The sequence below is a fragment of the Diceros bicornis genome, chromosome 14 (assembly GCF_020826845.1).
Source record: "Diceros bicornis minor isolate mBicDic1 chromosome 14, mDicBic1.mat.cur, whole genome shotgun sequence".
NCBI classification, from domain to species: Eukaryota; Metazoa; Chordata; class Mammalia; order Perissodactyla; family Rhinocerotidae; genus Diceros; species Diceros bicornis.
Window position 1 is genome coordinate 27,905,012 of NC_080753.1, and position 13,312 is coordinate 27,918,323.

The 13,312-nt window shown below is 46.1% G+C and overlaps 1 long non-coding RNA gene across 1 annotated transcript; it reads left to right on the forward strand.

Annotated features, from left to right (window-relative positions):
• Positions 1 to 802: 802 nt before the first annotated feature.
• On the forward strand, positions 803 to 11,024 carry LOC131413707 (uncharacterized). The gene is made up of 3 exons (XR_009222013.1): positions 803 to 902; positions 10,446 to 10,478; positions 10,687 to 11,024. It is a non-coding gene; the product is annotated as an uncharacterized LOC131413707 (long non-coding RNA).
• The last annotated feature ends 2,288 nt before the right edge of the window (positions 11,025 to 13,312 follow it).

The window sequence follows — 13,312 nt, forward strand, 5'->3', positions numbered from 1 at the left end:
AACCCCACACCCGAGGCTGGGCCTGCCACTCAGAGGCATGTGCTTGGCTCATCCTGCCTTGTGACATCGTTCCTATTGTTACCCAACAATCCTGTTTTACCTTGAGCAAGGATGACACACACATTTGTGACTCATTCCATATTGTTCTACCCTCTCCCAGCTCTGGACTTTCAGTGGCACTGACGGTCCCTTGACTGGCAAATACCACAACCTTGTTCTGCAGCTGTTTTTCACATGGGCGCATCCTGTCACCCAGGGTAGACTGTCAGCTCCATGGAGGCTGGGATTGCAACTTACGTGATTTTTGCAAACCCCACTCCGCACAGCTTTGCAGGAAGTAGGATGTGATGATATGCCTATAGAAGATGGCCATATGATTATGGTTTCTTTTCACCTTGATGACGTTCTCCATAGTAAAGTTATAAGCTTTTGCAGGCAGAGCCTTTTCCTTCCTTCAGTCCTTCCCTCATTCATTCATTCAGCACTTAATGTTTGTCTGTGATGTGCCAGGTGTTCACAGTTTAATAGCAAGAGACAGATATGTAGGCACATAAGTGGGAAAGAAATAGCAGAAGAGCTTGAATGGCCAAGTGTGCAGAGGAGAGAAGAGAGTGACTGGTTGGGGGCAGAAAAGCGTTTTTCATAGGAATAATATCAAGTGCTTATTCTAGGACAGCTCTGTTCTCAGTACTTAACATGCTCATTCACTTAATCCTTGCAACAGCAACGAGGCAAGTACAATTATTACTTCCAGTTTACAGGTGAGGAAACTAAAGCCCTGACAGGTATAATGTCTTACAGGGTTGCTGCAGAGCTGGGATGTGCACCCAGGCCTCCGGCCTCTAACATCCATGAGCTTAACCGCTGCCCCATCATGCCTTGAGCGGATTCTGGAAAGGCCAGTAAGTGATCACCAGGCATGGAGGCCTTCTGCACAGGCCAGGGCATGGAGGGGCTACCTGTTCTGTTCAGCTCAGACGTGGGTGCACAGGGGAACAGTATGGTATGGGGGGAGGCCACTCAGTAATAGGTGAGAACCCACTACCACAGCCTCGGACATCAGTAGTTCTCTGTTTCTCGAAGGGTAATTTCATTGCTGAAGAGGGGTGACCTAAACAAAATCGTGAGGTTGGCAGAATGAACGTCTCCTCCACAGGTGCGGGGAAGAGCCCTGGCTTTGGAGTCACAGGGATTCGGTCCCAGCCCTGCCGCTGACCAGCTGAGTGACCTTGGGCAAGTCACTCAATATCTCTGAGCCTCAGTTTTCTCAACTGTTAATTGAGGATAATAACTTGATGGTGTTAACGTTAAGATTAAATGAGATAATGCATGTAGATCAGTTTAGAATAGTGCCCGGCACATAGCAAGCCGGCCAAAAATGGCAGGTATTTAATTTTAAGTCCAACCCCTTATCTATAGCTCCCAAAGCCTACAAAGTTCTGAAAACCACACATTTGGCAACAAAACCTGTCCTGAACAAATGCAAGGCCAGTTACAGTCTTTCTTTAGTCCCACCTCCTGTGATGATCCATATACTTCATGGCAGAAATACTAACGTGCTTGGGGCCGGCCCCGTGGCTTAGCGGTTAAGTGCACGCGCTCCGCTGCTGGCGGCCCGGGTTCGGATCCCGGGCGTGCACCGACGCACCGCTTCTCCGGCCATGCTGAGGCCGTGTCCCACATACAGCAACTAGCGGGATGTGCAGCTATGACATACAACTATCTGCTGGGGCTTTGGGGGAAAAAAATAAATAAATAAAATCTTTAAAAAAAAAAAAGAAATACTAATGTGTTTGAATATAGAATGCTGTCCACATCCTGCTAGGGGCATTACAAAATGTATGGTACAGGTACTATGTCGCTTTTCTAAAATGCCCAAAATTCTGAATTACAAAACACATCAGACCCCAAAGGCGTCGGATAAGGGGTTTGGGCTTGCACTGTCTCTGCTCTAGACCACTCTTTCCACTTCTGGTCTGCTTCTTACCCCAACTGCTCAAATGCTCTTGGGGATCTAGAATCAACCTTTCCCTCCAAAAGAAATACAAATACACCCACCTACCCTTTGGGCCTCCCTGCAGACCGGTCTCCCTCAGCCAAGCTCCTTTTCTCCCAATAATTCCTCCACTTTGCTTTCCGCCAATCCTGTTGAATTTTGGTGCCCTTTTCCCCCCGTGACCTGGTCGAGACGATGCGCTTCGGAGATGTATTCGTCTCTGAACTGCTCTGGCAGTATGGTCTCAGCCAGTTGTTGTCTACCCACGGGCTGCAGAGTTATTGGAAGAAGTCTCTATGTCTATTTGTACTCCAAATATTGTCTGCCGACTGTCTAAGTAATGTCTGGGGTATGACTGTGCTGCTCCTTTTCAACTGTGCTGAAGCCCCGGTTGTTTTCCACCATGAATTTCCCCAGTTGACTAAAGCCCAAAATAACAACAACTCTGGTTTGCAGGATTGCAACAGTTTCCAAAGGAGAAAAGGAATCTTAGCGTTAGAGCAGGTTGGAAACCACCAAGCTGGGCTGTTGAGGCAGCATGTCATTCCCCTTTAGCAGAGAGGAGTCATGAGACCTGGGGTCAGGTTCCAGCCCCTCCCTGCCTGGTAGGATGATCTTGGGGGCAGCCCCGTGTGACTTGGAGAGCTGTGGTTTCCTCATCCAGGAACAGAGACCATGAAAATTATTTGGCAGGATTGTCAAGAAGATTAAATGAGATAATGAAAGGGCTTTGAACACTGTGAAGTGTTGCACGAATGTAAGGATTGTTGTCGTCTTGCACATATTGTCAGCTTCTTGAGGGCAAGGATAGTGTCTTCTGTTTTCTTCTTCAGTTCTCTCAGTGACACCCCCTGCCCCCACCCCCTCCAGCACTCAACAGGGAGATGACCTGCTAAAAACACCACAAAGTGACCAGCACAGGGGCTTAGCACGTGGAAGTTGGTTGATAAATGGTAGCTAATGCGTGCCCGTGAGCTGTTGTACAGACAGACAGATAGTGCGGAGGCTCAAAGCACAGACTTTGGTCTGAATCCTCTTTGTACCACTTGCTAGGTTGGCGAGTGTGGCCCTGGGCAAGGTTAGCACTAACCTACCCTAGCGTCCTCGTCCATCACACATGGCTGATGAGAATAATAGCTGGTTCATGAGGTGGTTGTGAGAACTGAAGGAGTCTAGCTATGGAACAGAGCCAGGCACAAATTGAGCCCTCTGTAGCATCAGCTATTGTTATTATCTGACTGTTATATGCTGAGTGATTCTTTGGGAGGTGGTGTGAGAAGATTGCTAGACTGGAGAGTAGGAAACGTAGCTCCTGGGCATTGTTCAGGGTCGGCAAGGCCTTCAAAGACGGTTAGATGCTCAGGCCAGCCAGGCTCTCGGGGTCGGCATGAGTCATGTAGCCATGCATGTGCTTGGGCGTCATTTCCCCCGGTGTGGGCTAGATCCCTGGACTAGGCGTTGTTGGGTAAAAAGCGTGTGTGTTTAACATTCAGATAAATATCACAATGGTCCACCAGGCAGATGTTTCTGTTTGCGTTTCCTCCCGTCAGAACAAGAGGGCCTGTTTCCATATACTCCAACCCACCCATATTTTTAAGTTTAAATTTTATTAATTTTTTGAGTAGATAATGTTTGCACATGGCACAAAATTCAAAAAGCCACAAAGGGACAAACAGTGAGAAGTCTCCTCGCTCCATCCCAGCCATCCGAGTCCCCTCCCCAGAAACGCAAACTTGGGTCTCGGCCTATCTGGTAAATGGAAAAGGGTGTCTGACAAAATAAATCTATTATTTTTATGTGAAAACAAACCAGAATATATTTTGGAGTAGAATGTTGCATTTGAATGAACTTTAAGATAAAACAAGAGAATTCAAAGACATTTTATGCTCGAGGGTAGGACGGGGTGGGGAGCTGCTTCTGGCTCTGACTCCTACCATCTCTTGGGGGAAAAGCTTGGTACAGCTCTGAGTTAGCCTATGAAGTGCAAGCTCAAAGATGCCCACATTCCTCTCAATTATGATGGGGTTCTCCACATCGCCCCAGTCATCTGTGTACAATCCATCCCTTATGCCTTTTCCTGCCCTTGACTTGGCCACCACCTTGCTGCCTGACCTTGAGTTAGTCGCCTCCTCTCTGGGCTCAGTTTTTCTCACTTGTAAAAAGAGAGGTTGGACTAGGCCCATTCCAGGTGTAACATTCCAGGACTGATCAACTAACTCACATTAAGGTGTAGATGACTGATACCAGCTTAATGTACTACCTCTCCTGTGGGTGGGAGCATTTTAAGAGATGCAATTTCTCATCCCAAAAGAATGAACATGCATGGTGCAATTTTAGGCATGGTCACAGGTGGGTGGGGATGATGTAGGGGGAGAGGGCACCTTTCCTGGCAGTCCTCCAGTGGTCACTGGGGTTGCGGGGGGGGGCTGCTCCAGCCAGGGGTGTCAGCTGTGAGAGCACGTGCTTGTAGGTTTCCCTCCAGAACTCACACCACGCTCATTTCTGTCTGGCAATGGCCAAGAGCAGGGTTTTGTCATACAGAAAAATGCCTCATCAGGGAAACCCATGTGTGTGGCCTGGAAAACTATCCTGGCCCCTGGGGCAAGGAGTGCGGTGGGGTGTTGAGCAGCTTTCAGGTTCACAGGTCACTTCTCATCCTGGGCAAGCGGGGAGACCTCCGCCTGCGGGCCATCAGCTCTCTGCCAGAGCAGGTGGTCCCGCCGCACCTGGATCCAAGACATCTGCTCTTTACCCGGGGAGAAAGGCTGTGCCAAACGTTGTCTGGTTTCATTTTCTGTAGGAGGTTTGATTTGGCTTCTGAATTTTCAGGGAGGGTGTGAGAGAGGGGATGGCCCGCAGCCACTGTTAGCCCATAGAAATCAGAAAAGCATTTCTCTGGCTGGTGAGCTCTAGGCCAGCTGGCCTTGTACAGTGCACGGTGCTATAACGCAGCGCATCTTCCTCTCCAGCTCACTTTGGGAGCTGTCTGGGCCCCCCTTCAGTGGAGGCAGCTGGGCGAGTCAGTCTGTCCTCCAGGCAAAAACAGTGGTAGATGAGAATGGAAACCAGGGGCAGTGGTCAGTGGCCCCCACTCTGCTGGCAGTGCTGAGAGGCTCGGACCAGACCAGGGATGGACATGCCTCATCAGTCCGAATCTCCACCATCACATCCCCTCCTCTTTGGAGCAGGGCAGCTTCTCAGAACCTGTTGATGCTGAACCCATGAGCTTCATCATGGAGTCTACAGAGCTCTAGACCCTCCCTACTCAAAGTGTGGTTTGTGACCTGGGAGCTGGTTAGAAATGCAGAATCTTGGGACCTACACCAGGCTACTGAATCAGAATATGAATTTTTACAAGATACCGTATGCAATTTTTACAAGTTGATATGCAAATTAATGTTTGGGAAACATAGGTCTAGACGCTGTGTGCTGTGGGGAGGTAGGAGGGAAGGAAATAGAAACTCCCTTGGCGAGGGCGGTGGCGGGGGGGCCTCCTCTGAGGGGAAGACACACCCAGAGGCCTGTTCAATGGAGGGAGGTGGACTGAGGAAAAGGCTAAGGAAGGCATTCTAGGAAAATACGCTGAGACAGACAGTTACCTTTAATGATTTTAGTTTTATTTTAATAGGTAATGCACTTACACTGTTAAAATTCTAAGGGTACAGAAGGGTCTGTCAGACACACTTTCTTTCCCACATCTATCTCCCAGCCACTTCCCCTCGAAGACAACCTCTGTTACTAGGCCAGAGATATGAGATATTATGCAAATGAAAGCGTGTGAGTGTGTGTGTGTGTGTGTGTTCTTCCTCACCAGACCCCTTTTATTTTTTATTTATTTTTTTATTTTTTTGTGAGGAAGATCAGCCTTGAGCTAACATCCATGCTAATCCTCCTCTTTTTGCTGAGGAAGACTGGCTCTGAGCTAACATCTATTGCCAATCCTCCTCCTTTTTTTTTCCCCAAAGCCCCAGTAGATAGTTGTATGTCATAGTTGCACATCCTTCTAGTTGCTGTATGTGGGACGCGGCCTCAGCATGGCTGGACAAGCGGTGCGTCCGTGCGCGCCGGGGATCAGAACCCCGGCCGCCAGTAGCGGAGGGCACGCACTTAACCGCTAAGCCCCGGGGCCGGCCCATCACCAGACCCCTTTTAAAAAATTCATATGGTAGCCCACCGCACATAGTATCTAGGTCTTGCTTTTTTAACTTAATATATCTTGGAGATCATTCTATATCAATATGTAAAGAAAACCCTAGATTGTGTTTCAGCTATATATTATTCCATTCTAAGGATAGACCTTAATTTATATTATCAGGACCCCACTGATGGACTTTTCGTTTTTTTTTTTTTTAATGCAGCTTAATCTTAGAATCTTCAAAACTGGAAGGTCATTTAATCCAAACTCCCACCCAGTTTAGGAATTCTTTCATAGCATCCCCTGCACTTCTGAGACCCAGGTCAATGTCGCCTCCTCTGGGGAGCTCCACCTCCCTCTCCCTCTGTCACCCTTGCCAGAGCCCTAATCACATGACATTATTTAGGCGAAGGCGTGATAACATTTGCTTTTGTATCCTTTTGCCCCTCTCCCATCATAGTGCCCAGTAGGTGCTCAACCAATGTGAATGAGCTTGAATTGACCATCCCTGAATGGGGGAGCCTCCAAATTCTGCTCTTTGAACACTCCTAATGACAGCAATCTCACTTCCTCAAAAGCCCATTCTGCCTTTGAGAGGCTGTATCAGCAAGTCCTTTAATGAAGCAAAGTCTATTTCCCAGTGGTTTTCCCACCTGGCTCTAGTGCACTTCTAAAACAACACAGAAATTTAATCCCTCTTCCAGATATTTAAGATAACCATCTTTCTCCAAACCAAATACCTCCCAGTTCCCTGTGGGTCCTGGTTCCAGATCCTTCTCCTTCTAGCATTTTCTTCCATAAAGTTTTTGATTTGTAATATGACTCTTTAAAAAGTGATCTGACCACTACACACTTATTAGAATGGCTAAAATTAAAAAGACTGACGATACCAAGTACTGGCAAGGATGTGGAGCAACTGAAATTCTTCAACTGCTGGTGGGAATGTGAAGTGGTATAGGCACTTTGGAATAGAGTTGACAGTTTCTTAAAAAGTTAAACATACATCTTTCATATGACCTAGTTATTCAACACCAAGATATTTACCCAAGATAATTGAACGCATGTGTCCATTCAAAGGCAAATGTCCATAGCAGCTTTATTTGTAATAGCCAAGATCTGAAAACAACCCAAATGTTCAACAACAGTGAATGGATAAACAAACTGTGGTATATGCATACAAAAGAATACTACTCGGCAAAAAACAAAAAAATAAACCTATTGGTGTGCTTAACAACATTGATGAATCTCAAAATAATTATACTGAGTCAAAGAAGCCAGATGAAAAATAACAAGAGTCAGTGCTGGATGAATTCATTTATATAAAATTCATTTATATAAATTTGCATTTATATAAAAATGCAAAGTAATTGATAGTGACAGAAGGCACCTTTGTGGTTGCTTGGGGATATAGAGGCAGGGAGAAGCAGGAGGAAGCATTATGAAGGGGACAAGGAAACTTTGAGGTGATGGTTATGTTCACTTGATACTGGTGATGGTTTCACAGGTTTATATATATATGTCAAAATTTATCAAATTTTACATGGATGGACCTTGAGAGTATTATGTTAAGCGAAATAAGCCAGACGGAGAAAGACAAACACCACATGATTTCACTCATATGAGGAAGATAAACAAACACATGGATAAAGAGAACAGATTAGTGGTTACTCAGAAGGGAGGGGGATTGGGGGGTGGGCGAAAGGGGTAAAGGGGCGCATATATATGGTGACGGATAAAAATTGGACTATTGGTGGTGAGCACAATGCAGTCTACACAGAAACTGATAAATAATGTGTACGCCTGTACGACCATTATGACCTCAATAAAATAATTGAAAAAAAAATTAGTTAATTAAAATCCCACAGATAAATTGCAGGCCCAATCATACAGCCTCTAAAACATCGAAATAACCTGTTATTTAATCTCCCAACCAAATAAAAGTGTGGATTTCAAAAAAAAAAACTTATCAAATTGCATACTTTAAATTTTAATGTGCAGTTTATTGTATGTCGATGATACCTCAAGAAAGCTGTTAAAAAAAAAGCCTAATGTCTGAAACTGGCCACATTCTCTCGATGTCACTGCCTGGTGTGGTGCACAGTAGGACAGTGAGCTCCTTCAGTTTGGTTGCTATACTCCTAGTGATGGAGCCCAAGTTTATGTGAGCTTTCTTAGGAGCTATATCACTGTCTTTTAAGTTCAGCAAAAATTACTTGATGTCATGAATGCTGACAAACCAGGTCTCCTCCAACTTTAATGTGAATTGTGTCAAAGTCATTTACCCCTCCGACGTTCTTTTGTTTTTAATTTTTTTTTGCTGGGAAAGAGCTAACATCTGTTGCCAATCTTCCTCTTTTTTTTTTTTTTCCCTCCCCAAAGCCCCAGTACATATATTCTAGTTGTAGATCCTTCTAGTTCTCCTATGTGAGCTGCTGCCACAGCATGACACCACCAAATGAGTGGTGTAGTTCTGCACCCGGGAACTGAACCCAGCCCGCTGAAGCAGAGTGTGCCAGACTTTAACCACTAGGCCATCAAGGCTGGCTCTCCATGTTCATTTTGGTAATAGAACAGAGCAAGAGATGGCATAGTACCATGGAAAGAGTATGAACTCGGGGGTCAGATGCCTTTGACTGGAAGCTCAGGGTAGCTAAGTTACTGAGCTTCTCTGAGTCTCTTCTTCCTCATCTGTAAAGTAGGTCAGTATTTCTGATCTCATAGAGGTGTGACAATTAAATGATACCTAAAGGAAATAACCTTAGTACAGTGTTGGTCCATCGAGGCACTCAGTGAAGAGAAGCTAATTTTATAGCTCCATCACTCCTGCCTGTCACAATATTTAAAAATCTTTGCTCTGTGTGTGCCAGACCTCTCATTTTATAACATCTCTGTATTTGATTAGCAGACCTACACACCTCTATTGGAATTTCTAATATAAACATTGGAATGGGCCAGGTCAAAACCAGCCCCATGGCACACTGCCATTGCGTTTCCTCCGGATTGATCTGCACTCTTTGGGTTGGAAGCAATGAGTTTAGCCCTACACTTTTAAGTGTGATGGCTAATATGCCAGCTAGTGTAGAAGCTGTCAGAGGAACGTGGGATGAGAGTAAAAGCAGAGCAGCAGTTGTGGAAAATAGAATGGCGGTTCCTGAAAAATTAGACATAGAGTTATCATATGATCCGACAATCCCACTTCTGGGTATATACCTAAAAGAATTCAAAGTGGGGGATCAAACATATTTGTGCACCCGTTTCGTAGCAGTCTTATTCACAATAGCCACAGGTGGGAGCAGCCCAAGTGTCTATTGACAGGTGAATGGATAAAGAAAATGTGGTATATATGTACAACGGAATATTATTCAGCCTTAAAAATGAAGTTCTGACACCTGCTACAACATGCATGAAACTTGAAGACATTATGCTTAGTGACGTAAGCCAGACACAAAAGGACAAATATTATATGATTCTGCTTATATGAAGTACCTAGAGTAGTCAAATTCATAGGGACAGAAAGTAAAATAGTTGGTTGCCAGGGGCTGGGGAGAGAGGGGAGTAAGGAGTTAGTGTTTAATGGGTACAGAGTTTCAGTTTGAGAAGATGAAAAAGTTCTGGAGACGGATGGTGGTGATGGTTGCACAACGATGTGAATGTACTTAATGACACTGAACTGTACACCTGAAAATGGTTAAAATGGTAAACTTCATGTTACTTATCTTTTACCAAACGGAGCAGCAGGCTATTCAGCAGTGGGGAAGGCCTGGCCCGTGGGCCGGATGGACAGCCACGTCAGGATGAGCTGGAGAGCAGGTTGGCCTTGTCAGAACCAGGACGAGACGGGCGAGGAGGCTCAGCATGCCCTGGTGAGCCTCGAAGTCCAGGCTGAGAAATTAGGATTTGACATCCTCACTGAGTCACTTTTTGAGCTCAAGCGTTTGTCTCCTGGTTAAAATGAACAATTTCCTGGGGGTGGGGTAACCCAGGAACTCTATGGCTAGCGTATTAAACTAATGTGGATGGGTTTGCTAGCCAGCCATTAGTAGTGAGCTTATGGTCAGAGCAGGGGTGGATGGCATAGCACCCTGGAGGGGTAAGTCTTGAGGAGAGAGGTCAGAAAGACCCCTCATTGTCCTAGGAGTCTCACAAATCTGGGCTTGTGTCTCAATTTCTCCATTCACTGTCGGTGTGCCCTTCACTGTTCTGTGCCTCAGTTTACTCATCTGTAAACTGGAGATAATAATGACTTTGTGTAACAAGGATAAAAGAAAAAGGTTGTGTGCTAAGTATTTGCCTCTTTTGTCTTCTCCTGCCAAGGAAGAAGCCTGGCCTGTTGGGATGCTGTTTCAGGTGAGGTGAGACAGGGCAAAGCCCAGAGTGGGTCAGGTTTCTTTAAATAAGAAAGGATGAAGAAGCCAGCAGAACCATTCCTGGGTGTGGGGGTGTAGGGTGTGAGAGGAGAGAGGCAGAGCAGCTGTTCTGAGGAGTGGGACTTGGGGAGGGAGATAAGAAGTCCCTCTGTGCTTTGGTGACATATTTTCCCCTTTGTGCTTTTCAGGAAAGACCTACTGTGTTACTTTCCAAGCTGTGTTGGAATCCTGAGCTTCCTTTGAATGCTGTCATAGGCCTCAAGGTGACCCAATATATCTGGGTTACATTTGCAAAACATCTGACACATTGTAGCAGCTTGACAAATGCTCCCAGTTATTCTGGAAGACAGACCTGAGAGCTGGAGAGAGGAGGGCTAGATATCTTCAAAGAGCAGGCAGAACACTTCCTGAGATACCAGGCCACCCGGCTAGGTTAAAGGAGTGTTATGCCCCAACCCCTCCCTCTCTCTAGAGCTGCACTGTCTAATATGGTAGCCACTAGCCACATACATTTAAATTAAATTTAAATTTAAATGTTTTTTTTTTTTTCCTCCCCAAAGCCCCAGAGCACGGCTGTATATTCTAGTTGTAAGTCCTTCTAGTTCTTCCATGTGAGCCGCAGCCACAGCATGGCAACTGACAGACAACTGGTGTGTTTCCTCGACCGGGAAACAAACCCAGGCTGCTGAAGAGGTGAGCACTAAACTTTAACCACTAGGCCATCAGGGCTGGCTCTAAATTTAAATGTTTTATAAATAAAAAATTCAGTTCCTAAGTCACACTTAGCCACACATCAGGTGTTCAATAGCCACACGTAGCTGGTGGCTACCACATTGGACAGCACAGATATAGAATATTCCCATCAGCACAGACACTTCTATTGGACAGCGTACTCTAGAAAGAAGAGGAAAAAGCCCAAGGAGGTCGGTTTGTTTGTTTTTACCCTGACAAAGCTTGTTCCTAAAACGATCTGAGGTAGCCGAGGACCCCTCAAGGCCATCAGACCAGTGCTCTCTGGCTGGAGATGGGAAGCTTGGCGCTTGGGCTGACCTGGGTCATGAGTGGAGAAGCCAGGCCCCAGCAGGCTGAGCTCCAGGGCCCAGATAGGAAGTGGGAGGGAAAGCGGGGGTGGGGATGTCGTGGGAGTGAGTGTCACAGGACAAGGTTGGGAGCAGTCAGATGTTGAGTGACGGGAGAGCTACGGGAAAAGCAATAGACGATTATCTGCCCTGTTAATCAAGGAGTCCCCCGTGCCCTTCTGTTCTCAGATACAAATTCCAAATTCCAGCTAATCAGATGCAATTAAAGGATATTGTTGGCAGGGTGCAAGTTCTGACTTGCAACACCAGGGTAGGGTGCCAGGCCTGGATCTGCGCTCCCCGCCTGGCTGTTAGGTTTTGAGCAGCCGTGCCGGAGGCGGCAGGACGGGGAAGCATCCTTCCCGGTGGGTGATGTGAGAGGAGAGGCTCTCACCGAAGGGAGCCAGGTCCTGAGCGCTTTTCCTGCAGTACTTTCAAAGCCAAGATATGCTCTAGGGATGGGCTCTTTTTGAGGGCAAATCAGAGTTTAAAAAATGTCCGCTCAATTTGACTTTTGTGTTAAACTCGTTTCTTGGGCGTAAAGACAAGCCAAACACATATTAAGATGATTTTAATTTAAGCTTTGTTGGGAAGATCAAAGACATCACAGAGAGGATGGGGTGCCAAGGGTAGCAGCTTCTTGTTGCTGAATTTGAGATAATATATTCCCATAAATTTTATTTTTACTTTTATTTTGAGGTATAACAGACATACAGCAAAGTGCACTCATCTTTAGTGTACAGCTTGGTGAATTTTTACATATGTATGTACCTGTGTAACCTCCACCCAGATCAGCATACAGAACATTTCAGCGCCCTAGAAGGTTCCTTCATGCTCCCTCCTGGTCAATTCCCCTCCCCAGAGGTAATTGCTGTTCTGATTTCTACCACTGTCAATTAGCTTTGCCCGTTCTTGAACTTCATATAGGATCATACTTCTACACACTCTGTGTCTGGTTCCTTTTATTTGTAAGCCTATGAACTTTTTTAGGAGAAATTTTATAAATACAGATCCACAATCTTTTACCTAAAACCACTGGGGCCAGATAGGTTTCAGAATTTTTCATAGTTTAGAAATGGTGCCATGATGAGTTCACTTACACTGTATGTTATAAAATACCCCCAGCAGGGCCTGGGGCAGCACCTGGTAAACATATAAACACTGCTGAGCAAAGTCTATGAATATTCACACACGAGGTGGTGTAAATAAAGGCTGTAAATAGCCTCACCTCAGTTGAGGTCGGTTTTGCTGCCCAATGAGTTCACATCAGGTCAGGCTTTGCAGTCAAAAGCCTTATGGTAAAAATGGTTTTATCATACAGTTTTCAGAGGTTCGGGGTTTTGAAACTGAGAATGAGGGATAGTGGACCTGTTAGTTCTCCGCAAGCAGGCGGCTCCGTGGGAGGCGAGCTCATTGGGTAGCATGAGGTTCCAGTGATGATAGAAGGTTACAGAAAGCAGCCTCCCCCAGGGAAGTGTGTGCTGGCTGACTGGGCCAGGAGCAGGATCTCTCGGCCAGGGCCCTGGGAGGGTCCAGGCATGAGCTCCTGACACTGAGGGCACGTCTTTGCACGTGCATGTGCATTTGGGTGTTTTTCTGGGATCCCTATCTTTGCTCAGGTTTTCAAAAGAAATCTGCTACACAAATAAGGCTAAGAGCCGGTTAGAAGGTGCCCTTGAGGGCCGGCCCCGTGGCGTAGTGGTTGAGTGCGCGCGCTCCGCTGCTGGTGGCCTGG